Source organism: Nicotiana sylvestris, chromosome 8, assembly GCF_000393655.2.
Source record: "Nicotiana sylvestris chromosome 8, ASM39365v2, whole genome shotgun sequence".
Lineage (NCBI taxonomy): Eukaryota > Viridiplantae > Streptophyta > Magnoliopsida > Solanales > Solanaceae > Nicotiana > Nicotiana sylvestris.
Genome location: NC_091064.1, coordinates 138575077 through 138584702, shown reverse-complemented (window position 1 = coordinate 138584702; position 9626 = coordinate 138575077). Strand labels below are relative to the sequence as shown.

Sequence of the window (9626 nt, the reverse complement as noted above, 5' to 3'; positions counted from 1 at the left end):
AATCCTCTTGGTGAGGATACTCATTTGCGGCATCCGAGTGGTCATATTCTTGGCTATGGAGTTGTTTGGGTCCAAAGCCACTGAGTGAACTACATGAGTGATTGTAGAGTCTCTTTTCATCCATCCTGAGTTTTGAGCCATTTTATCAAGTAAGATTCCCTGAATGATTTGCTCAAAAATGCTCCATCTGCTGAAACATCAACATTGGCCTTCAAGTTGTCTACCAATCCCATGTAGAACCTTTGCCCCAACATCTAATCTGGAATGCCATGATGTGGACACTTAACCAGCATACCTTTGAACCTCTCCCATGTTTCTTGAAATGTTTCAGCTGGTTTCTACCTGAAGCTCAATATCTCATCAACTTGTTTGGCAGTCTTATTTGGTGGGTAGAACTTGTTCAAAAATTGCTTGACTAATTCCTCCCAAGTGGTAATGGAGTTTATGGGGAGCGAATTTAGCCAAGTCTGAGCCTCTCTAGTCACTGAGAATGGAAACAACAACAACCTTATTGCTTCAGGTGTCAAATTTGGTTGCCTTTGCGTGACACATATTGACAAGAATTTTTCAGATGTTGCTGAGGATCTTTAAAGTAAGATCTTGAGAATAGTCCCTTGTTCTGCAACAAATGTAGCATGTTGTTTGTGTTTGAAATAATTCCGCTTGTATCTGAGGGACTCTAATTGCGGTTGCCATATTTTCAGCGGTGGGTTGTGCCCAATCATACAAGGCTGTTTCTGGCACAAGAGGTGCCACACCCTAGTTGTTCGGGTCATTCCCATTGTTTTTGTTGTTTGGGTATCAATTACGTCACCCATTTCTAGTTTCATTCACTCTGTTGAGTTCTGTTGTTGTTGGTCTTTCTTGTTTGCTCGATATAGTGCCTTGAAAGCTTTCTCAGGGTCCGGTAATGCTTCGTACAATTCACCAGTTCTTGAGGAGTTTCTAGGCATGCACCTGTAACACACAAGACTACAAACGTTAGAATTTCAATATAATGAATTTAAAGTTGAGAAAACTGAATAAACTACGAATTCTAACAATTCTTTTAGTCATAATTGGTAACACCGTTGACTCTCTGGCAACGGCGTCAAAAGTTGATCACGCCCAACTATGCCTTATAAAAAGGACTAAGCGGTCGATGCAAATATAATCCGATTTACAAGTCCGGAGTTGAATCCTATAGAAATTAACATACTAATCACAACTGCTAGTTTCGCAAGAATTCAAGTAATCAACTTCCAGAAATATTGAGTAATGAGTAGAGTTTTTACTAACTAACAACAAGGTAATTAAAAAGCTATAATTTTATTACTAACAAAATAAATATTGTATAAAAGATTGGAAAGGTCTAGGGTTACGATTTTCCCTCTTATGGGAATCCTCTCTGCTATGTCTCCTATAAATTTGCCTAGATACTCTCTACCGATCGTGAGCACTTTAGGTGTCGTAATTCTCTTCCGAGCAAATACAACAATTTACTAAACCTATTCTTCCGAACTACGCTAGCTAGCACTAGTTTACCGCTCACTAAGATCGCACCAAGATTTCGTTAATCCTAATCCCACCTTTAAACCCTCCGTATTGATCCCTTATATATGTTAGGAGTGATGTTGTTCAACAACTACCTAAATATATACCCTTTTCCAAGTAATACACACTAAATAGGCATAGACGATTGAGGGCCCTTCAATCAACCATAATAATCACATAGTTGGACAAGTAGAGAAAATCCAATGGCAAATTTATATTAAACGCAACAAATATTCATCCTCCAAGAGGTTCCATCAAATCCTAGAACAAAGAGTTTAGCTACTCAAATTGTTTTCACAACTACAATATAAGAATTCATTACCAATAATAGAAAAAAAGGAAGAAGAAAGATAAAAACTCATTTTCGAATCTTCCGTTTTGCTCCTTGCTTGTTCTTGCCGTCAAATTTCTCCTACCCTCTTTTTGGATGAGCTGGGCTTCATATAGGTCAAGGGAAGTCGCCTTAGGAATTACAATTTTAGCCCTGAAATATTTTTTTCTCAAAGGAACGTGTGCGGTCGCGCATCTGGCCATGCACTTTGGCCAGTTTTTGCTTGACTTACACGGCCCAGTGCGCGACCGTGCACCTAGGCAATTTTCTGCACTCTTCTTCGTTCTTCTTTTTAAGTGTGCTAACCTCCTTTGATTCTCGAACGAACTCCCAATTTACTCCATAAGCTTTTACTTGGCCTTCAACGCTCCATATTGGCTTAAAAATGCTGCCTAACATTATTGTAGCCCGGAATTTCTCCTGCAAAGCATAAAGTACTCAGTCAGAGTAATGTACTACCATTTAACGCTCAAACATCAGTAAAGTGCAGCAAATTGGAGTGCAAATAGTGGCCAAAATACATAGTTATAGCCTACCATCAGAAATCAAAAGAGAAATTGTGTGAAAAGTTTCATCATTATCTCATTTTGATCCACGTACCCCTATATGTAATTAGGAGGTCCAGAAGATCATCTATTTATAGAATATAGCAAATCAAATGCCAGACGTGTTTACTGATTTGAAAAGGATAGCTAAGTCACATATCCTTGTAGAAGATGTGTCTATTCGAATTGATGTCCCAGCACGACCATCTACTAGCATGAGAGCTAGTTAACCTAAAGCACGCCTTAAGCGTGGTGGGCCTTTGGGTTCTAAGGATAGAAATCCTAAGAAAAGAAAATCGACAAATGATCAAAATAATACTATAAAGGGATCTCCTGAAGAGACCTAAGATCTGATTAGTTCTGATGTTCCTGAAGAAATAAATGAACCCGAGACTCAAGTTGGCGAGGAACTTTTAATAAGTTCTACTAGTGATATGATTAATTTAAATGGATTTGAAATAGTGGTGGATAATATTCACTCAACATTATGCAAGACAGTGAGGATCTTGAACCCTGATCTGTCGAAAAATGTCGACAAAGATCTGACTGGCCAAAATGGCAAGAGGCAATTCAATCATAATTGAACGCACTTGCTAAAAGAGAGGTATTTGGACCAGTAGTCCAAACACCTACTTGTATAAAACCAGTTGGTCATAAATGGGTTTTTGTGCGAAAAAGGAATGATAAAAATGAAATTGAAAGATACAAAGCTCTAATTGTCGCACAAGGATTTTCACAACGACTTCAAGTTGATTTTGATGAAACATATTCACCTGTTATGGATGCCATAACATTTCGATATCTCACCAGTTTATCCCTACATGAAAGACTTGAAATACATCTAATGGATGTAGTTACAATTTATCTTTACGGTTCACTTGATAATGAAATTTATATGAAAATCCCTGAAGGATTTAAAATGCCTGAAGAAAATTCAAAATCTCAAAAAATGTATTCAATCAGATTCCAAAGATCTTTGTACAGTTTAAAGCGATCTCGGCGCATGTGGTATAATCGCCTTAGTGAATACTTGCTGAAAGAAGGTTACACAAATGATGTTATTTGTCCAGTATTTTTATAATAAAAAAATAGCATCAGAATTTGTTATACTTATTGTTTATGTTGATGACATAAATCTTATTGGAACGCCAGAAGAGCTCCAAAAGGCAATTGAATATCTTAAGAAAGAATTTGAGATGAAAGATCTTGGAAAGACAAAATTTTGTCTTGGTCTGCAAATGGAATATTTAGCAGAGGGGGTCTTTATCCATCAATCTGCCTATACAGAAAGGGTCTTAAAACGCTTTTACATGGACAAAGCGCATCCATTAAGTACATCAATGATTGTTCGATAACTTGAAGTGAATAAGGACCTGTTCCGACCTCCAGAAGAGGATGAAAAACTCCTTGGTCCTGAAACACCCTATCTCAATGCAATTAGTTCATTTATGTATCTTTCTAATGCTACAAGGCATGACATAGTATTTTTTGTTAATTTACTAACAAGATATAGCTCTTCTCCTACACAGAGACATTGAAATGGGATTAAGTATATATTGCGATATTTAAAGGGAACTCTTGATATGAGCTTGTTTTATGCTAACAAAGATAGTGAAGATCTTGTTAGTTATGCAGATGCAGGTTATATATCTGATCCCAATAAAGCTCGATCTCAAACCGGGTATGTGTTTACATCTGGAGGTACTGTCATATCGTGGCACTCCACAAAGCAATCGATTGTTGCTACTTCTTCGAATCATGCTGAGATAATAGTTATTCATGAAGCAAGTAGGGAATGTGTATGGTTGAGATCGGTGATTCATTTTATTCGAGAAAAATGTGGTTTGGAATGTGATAAAAGATCCACAATTTCATACGAAGACAATGTTGCATGCATAGCCCAATTGAAGAGAGGATTTATAAAAGGAGATAGAACGAAGCACATTTCACCAAAATTATTCTACACACATAATCTTCAGAAAAATGGTGACATTGTTGTGCAACAAATCTGTTCAAGTGAAAATCCAGCAGATTTATTCACTAAATCTTTGCCAACGTCAACTTTTGAGAAGATGGTATACAAGATTGGAATGCGAAGACTCAAATATTTGAAACAAGATTTTCATCAGGGGGAGTAAAATACATACTGTACTCTTTTTTCCTTACTAAGGTTTTTCCCATGGGGTTTTTCTTGTAAAGTTTTTAATGAGGCAGCTAGAAATTCATATTACTAAACATGTGTACTCTTTTTTCTTCACTAGGATTTTTTCCACTGGATTTTCCTAGTAAGGTTTTAACGATGCACATTATCTTTTAATGAACATCCAAGGGGGAGTGTTATGAAAATATTATATTGTGGATGTCTATTTATTACTCCACTATAGATAATCTTCTTGACCATTTATACTTTGTTGAAGTTTATCTACAAGCAGCTGATGCATGCAGGTTGCAAGCACCTCAATGAAATGATTTGCAGCAGCTTATTATTAAGTAGGCCGGTTGCGAGCAGCTCATGCAGATAGCTTACAAGCAGCTCAAGAAAAGCCTCGCGACTGCTTCCTGAAAAGCTTTGCAGCTGCTTCCTGAAAAACCTTGCAGCTTCTTCTTTTCTTCTATAAATATAGGAGTTTTCCGTTCATTATGTACATCAGTTTGAAAGTTGAATAATATATCAGTTTCTCTCTATACTTGTCTTTGGTTTATTTACTTTACCGTCATTATTTTATAACAAAAACGCTATTGTAGAGAGTTGTACTAATGTTTGAGTTTTATTTTTTTTTAAAGTGCGATGTTATTGTAATAATATTTATTTGTTCATTTTTTTCTTTTAACTATAAAAAAAAAAGTGACATTGCTTTCGAAAATCTCGTGTACGCCACTGATTTCATGTACTTTTTTATCCTAATCTTGTGGGTATCTTTTCTAGGTTTCTTTGTCGCATTTCTAATAAGATCAGTTTTGTTGGGCACGATGGTCAGATTGTTAATATGATTAGTCGAGCAAGAATTGTTTTCACTATTTATTATTAATCGACTTCAAATTGTTCACCTTTCAGCAATGGAAACTTACTTGCCTATCTATCTATCTATGAAAGCATGGGCGGCTCTAACATTATAAGAGGTAAGGCTTATGCCTTAGACCCCAAATTTGAGGGGCCCATCTTTTAAAAATAATAAGTTTATAGAATATTTAAAAAATAATATTTAAAACTTTTAATATAAAAGTAGCGTTTTTAATATAAAATGAAAGAAAGCTCTTTATATATATAAATAAAGTAATAATTTGACTTACTTAAAAATAGGTAGATGAATAGTTTTTCCAACGTTCCAATTTTTTACTTTTTACTCATTTATTAGATAACGTGTAAAATTTTATTCTATCTTTCTTAATTTGTTCAAGTCATTCTTTCTTTTTTCCAATCTTTAGTAAAGATGATATCTGGCGTTCGGTTGGATCACCAACAATGTCAAGTAACAGAATTTCTTCAAGTACAAATACCAAAAGTAAGCTTAACTCAAGAGCTCCAGTATTTGTTCCTAATAGTAATAGGTCTCCATGTAGTGCTATAATGTGGGGTGATCAGGTTCCTATTAGGGGTGTTCATAAAATAAGAAAAATCGAACCAAACCGAAAACAAAATCAAACCGACCAAAAAAATCGATATTTTTTGGTTTGGTTTGGTTTGGTTTTAGTTTTGAAATTTAAAAACCGATTAACTTTGGTTTGGTTTTGGTTTTAACAAAAAAAAAACGAACCAAACCGAATATAAGAGTAGCTATTGTAAATTTAGAATTACACCTATATATATACACACACATATATACATACACACACATATATACTTTTATACAAAGTTTCAAAATTGTTATAGTAAATGTTAATCGTTTGCACTTTTAGTACAGTTCTTTACTTTTACATTCTAGTTTGATTGGTAGTTTTCTTTTGTTAAGTGGAAGAATCTATTTCATGTTAAAAATAATATATTTTTAATTGAGTCCTTAAATTATTCATCATTATTTGATTCAATTATCATCAATATATTTTGGTAAATAATAGATTTCTCAAAGGGCAATTGATTTGATAGTGTTACGTTAAAATGTGGTCGCCGAAATATGTGTTGGTAGTGTATGTCTTATATTTAAGAAAAAAACCCGACAAATAACCGAAAAAATCGAAAAATCGACATAAACCGAATCGAGAAATACCGACTTAATTGGTTGGTTTGGTTCTAATATTTGAAAAACCGACTTATTTGGTTTGGTTTCTTTTTTAGGAAAAAACCGATCCAAACCGAACCATGAACACCCCTAGTTCTTATACATGGGTGGCTCAAGGGTGAAGCTAGTAAAGCCTTTGCGTTAGGCCCCAAAAATTTTGAGGCCCCAAAAAGTGTTAATGGTAAAATAAGTAATACTAATATTTTGACTTAGACAATTTTGAATTTTGTAGAAAAAAGTATAAAATCCGTGTAAAAAGATTTTTAAAAAACAAAGAATATTTACATTTTAACATAAGAAATATTCTAGAACTTCGAAATAAACTACTCAAATCTTCGTATTAGCAAATAAAGTTTTTTACATCAAGATCCAAGGTAATGTATGACAAACATATGGCTAACATCTTATTAACTTGAATTAACCCTTGATAATATAAATAATAATAATATTACTATATGAAGCTAAAAGTCAAATATCTTGTATGAATACTATTATATAAATAAGTACAGAAGGAAAAAAGACAACATCAAAGTTTTTGCATATACTTGTATAGGTGTATAAAATTTAGATTCTTATTAAAATTCGGCTTTAGGCCACTAAATTCGTTGAGCCGCCCTTGTTCCTATACAACCTGCCAAAGGGAATGAAATTGTTGAACTTGGGCAGCAATAACTTGTATTATCAGGTACAAGTTTTCCAAATATCTCTTTTATATTTCAAAAACCCCTATATATTTTTTATCTTTCTCTTTAATATTTTTACTCACATTCTTTCTCCAAGATTTTATTAGTTTAAGTGTTCAATAATATTTTTAAGCATCTAATAGTTCTATACTTTTATTTCTCTATAATATCTTATCTAAAATCAACAATATCTTAAGAAAGACTAAATGAATTTGCTATAATAACAATTAAAAAAGAATTATTAGAAAAAATTGATTATAAGAAAGATTATTAACAACTTTATATCTCAAAAACTAGAAGAATAGATGTCAAATAAAAATATATCTTATAACTTTTTTAAAAAAAATATAGGCCTCATATTAAATTTTGGCTTTGAGCTGCCCTTGTATAAAAACACGAATGTTAGAATGCTAAATGTTGATGGATGAAAATATCCTTTAAATGTTAATCGACTGTTATACCTTTCAAGGGAAAAATGATTCTATAAGGAATCAATTTATTTTTTGATAAAATTGTATTGTTTAAGATTTATCCAAAAACTAGGACTTTCGAATTCAGCTTAAGCATTATTATTTGCCTAAAATTGTGAAAAGAATCCTAAAACCAAACATCAAATTTAAGTTGGACTTTCACCGGAATCAAGCTATCATGGTCGTGTCGAAAACGCACAAAATGTATTTATCTTGCACTGAATCCTAACCACTGAGCAATTTTGATTGCTCAAACTTTAATTCTACTTGAACAATAATACTAAACAATAAATGAATTTTCATAGAGTTTCAACTCCAATCATATTTCGAAAAGAATGTCAAAATAGCACGGGTTAGTCAGTTTTTGGATTAGTCATTCAAAAATAGCCAGCGTTTGCCAAGTCATTGAAAAATAGCCACTATTTTGCTGCAACAGAGACCGGTCCAGTATAATATACAGGAGTTCCAGTATATTTTGCTGAACTTCAGTATAATATGCTGGAGTTCCAACATAAGTATACTGGAACTCCAAACTCCAGTATAATAACTTATGCTGGAACTCCAGTATATTATGCTAGAGTATTTTTTCGGATTTTGAACAGTGATTTCGTTCATATTTATCTTTACATGAAAAATGGTTAAATTTTGATGACTTTTGAAATTGTGACTATTTTTGAATGACCACTCGTAAATCTGACTATTTTTTAGTTTCTCACAGAAAGAATACTTTGATTGAACAACTCTTACATCTATATAAAGGGCAACATCCTATCTTGAGGTAATTTTAATTTCCTTCGTCCTATGAAAACTCTCTCAAAGATTAATTCGATGTACTATCGGCGTATAACCTGTTGAGAAATTATCTCACTAAGGTAAAAGGGGAAATTTATAGTTAAAGTATTACTACAACAATAATATACCTAGTAATTAGTATGATTCAAATGTGGCATCTGGAGAGGATAGAGACTTTACGTGGCTAAAAATGTGTCATTCTTTTTTATACGGACTAAAATGAAAGAATGTCATGAATAGGGGTGGCCCTTCCATAAAGCAAGTAAAGCAAATGTTTAAGGTCCCACATTTGTGGGGGGCCATTTTTTGTTACACCTAATAGGTTATGTATAAGTTTTAAAAAAAAAATTATAAAGTGAAAAAGTTCGATTTCTTTTTTTAACAAATATAGAGAAAAAGGATTCGCAATTGTTAAGATTTTTCCCAAGGAAATTTGCACTTGAAATGAATATCGAACTCAAATTTCGTAAGAAATGTGTGATGTATATGAAGTAACAATTTAATGAGAATGTTGATTATGAAATTTCAAAATCTTTCGTAGAGTCCTTTAGAGGACAGGTTATTCACATTTTATTTGATGGAGTGAATTAAAAGCTAAGCAGTGAAAGTTCAAAAGATTCCCCTGAAAAAAATAGAGATGTATCCTATATTACCCATCGATTACTTTTATACATAGTAGACAAGGATATTTTTCACTTTAAAATAGATTTGAACAATTCGAAGCATATGAAAATATTTTTGGTTTTCTATTTAGCGGTAAAATTAAGATCACTAGATGATGAAAATTTGAAAAAATATTGCCTTAATCTTGAATGTTCCTTAAAGCATAATAATCAATTCGATATTTGTGTGCGGTCGATACCGGGGGTCCCGATATCAAGGCCTTTATGGCATGTCAGGCCCAATCTGGAGGGGTTCGGAGTAAAAACTGAAGTTCGAGCCGAAATACATACCTCGGGAAAGCATGTCGAAGGCTCATCGCAACCTACCTCGAGGCAGTATAAAATCGATGACCATCATGGAAAGGCGGAAAAACTCCCAAGGACGCGTGGTTA

At 33.5% G+C, this 9626-nt stretch overlaps 1 non-coding gene across 1 annotated transcript; it reads left to right on the top strand.

Annotated features, from left to right (window-relative positions):
- The first annotated feature begins 264 nt into the window (after positions 1-264).
- On the top strand, positions 265-371 carry LOC138876602 (small nucleolar RNA R71). Its single transcript, XR_011401947.1, has one exon. It is a non-coding gene; the product is annotated as a small nucleolar RNA R71 (small nucleolar RNA).
- Positions 372-9626: the final 9255 nt, after the last annotated feature.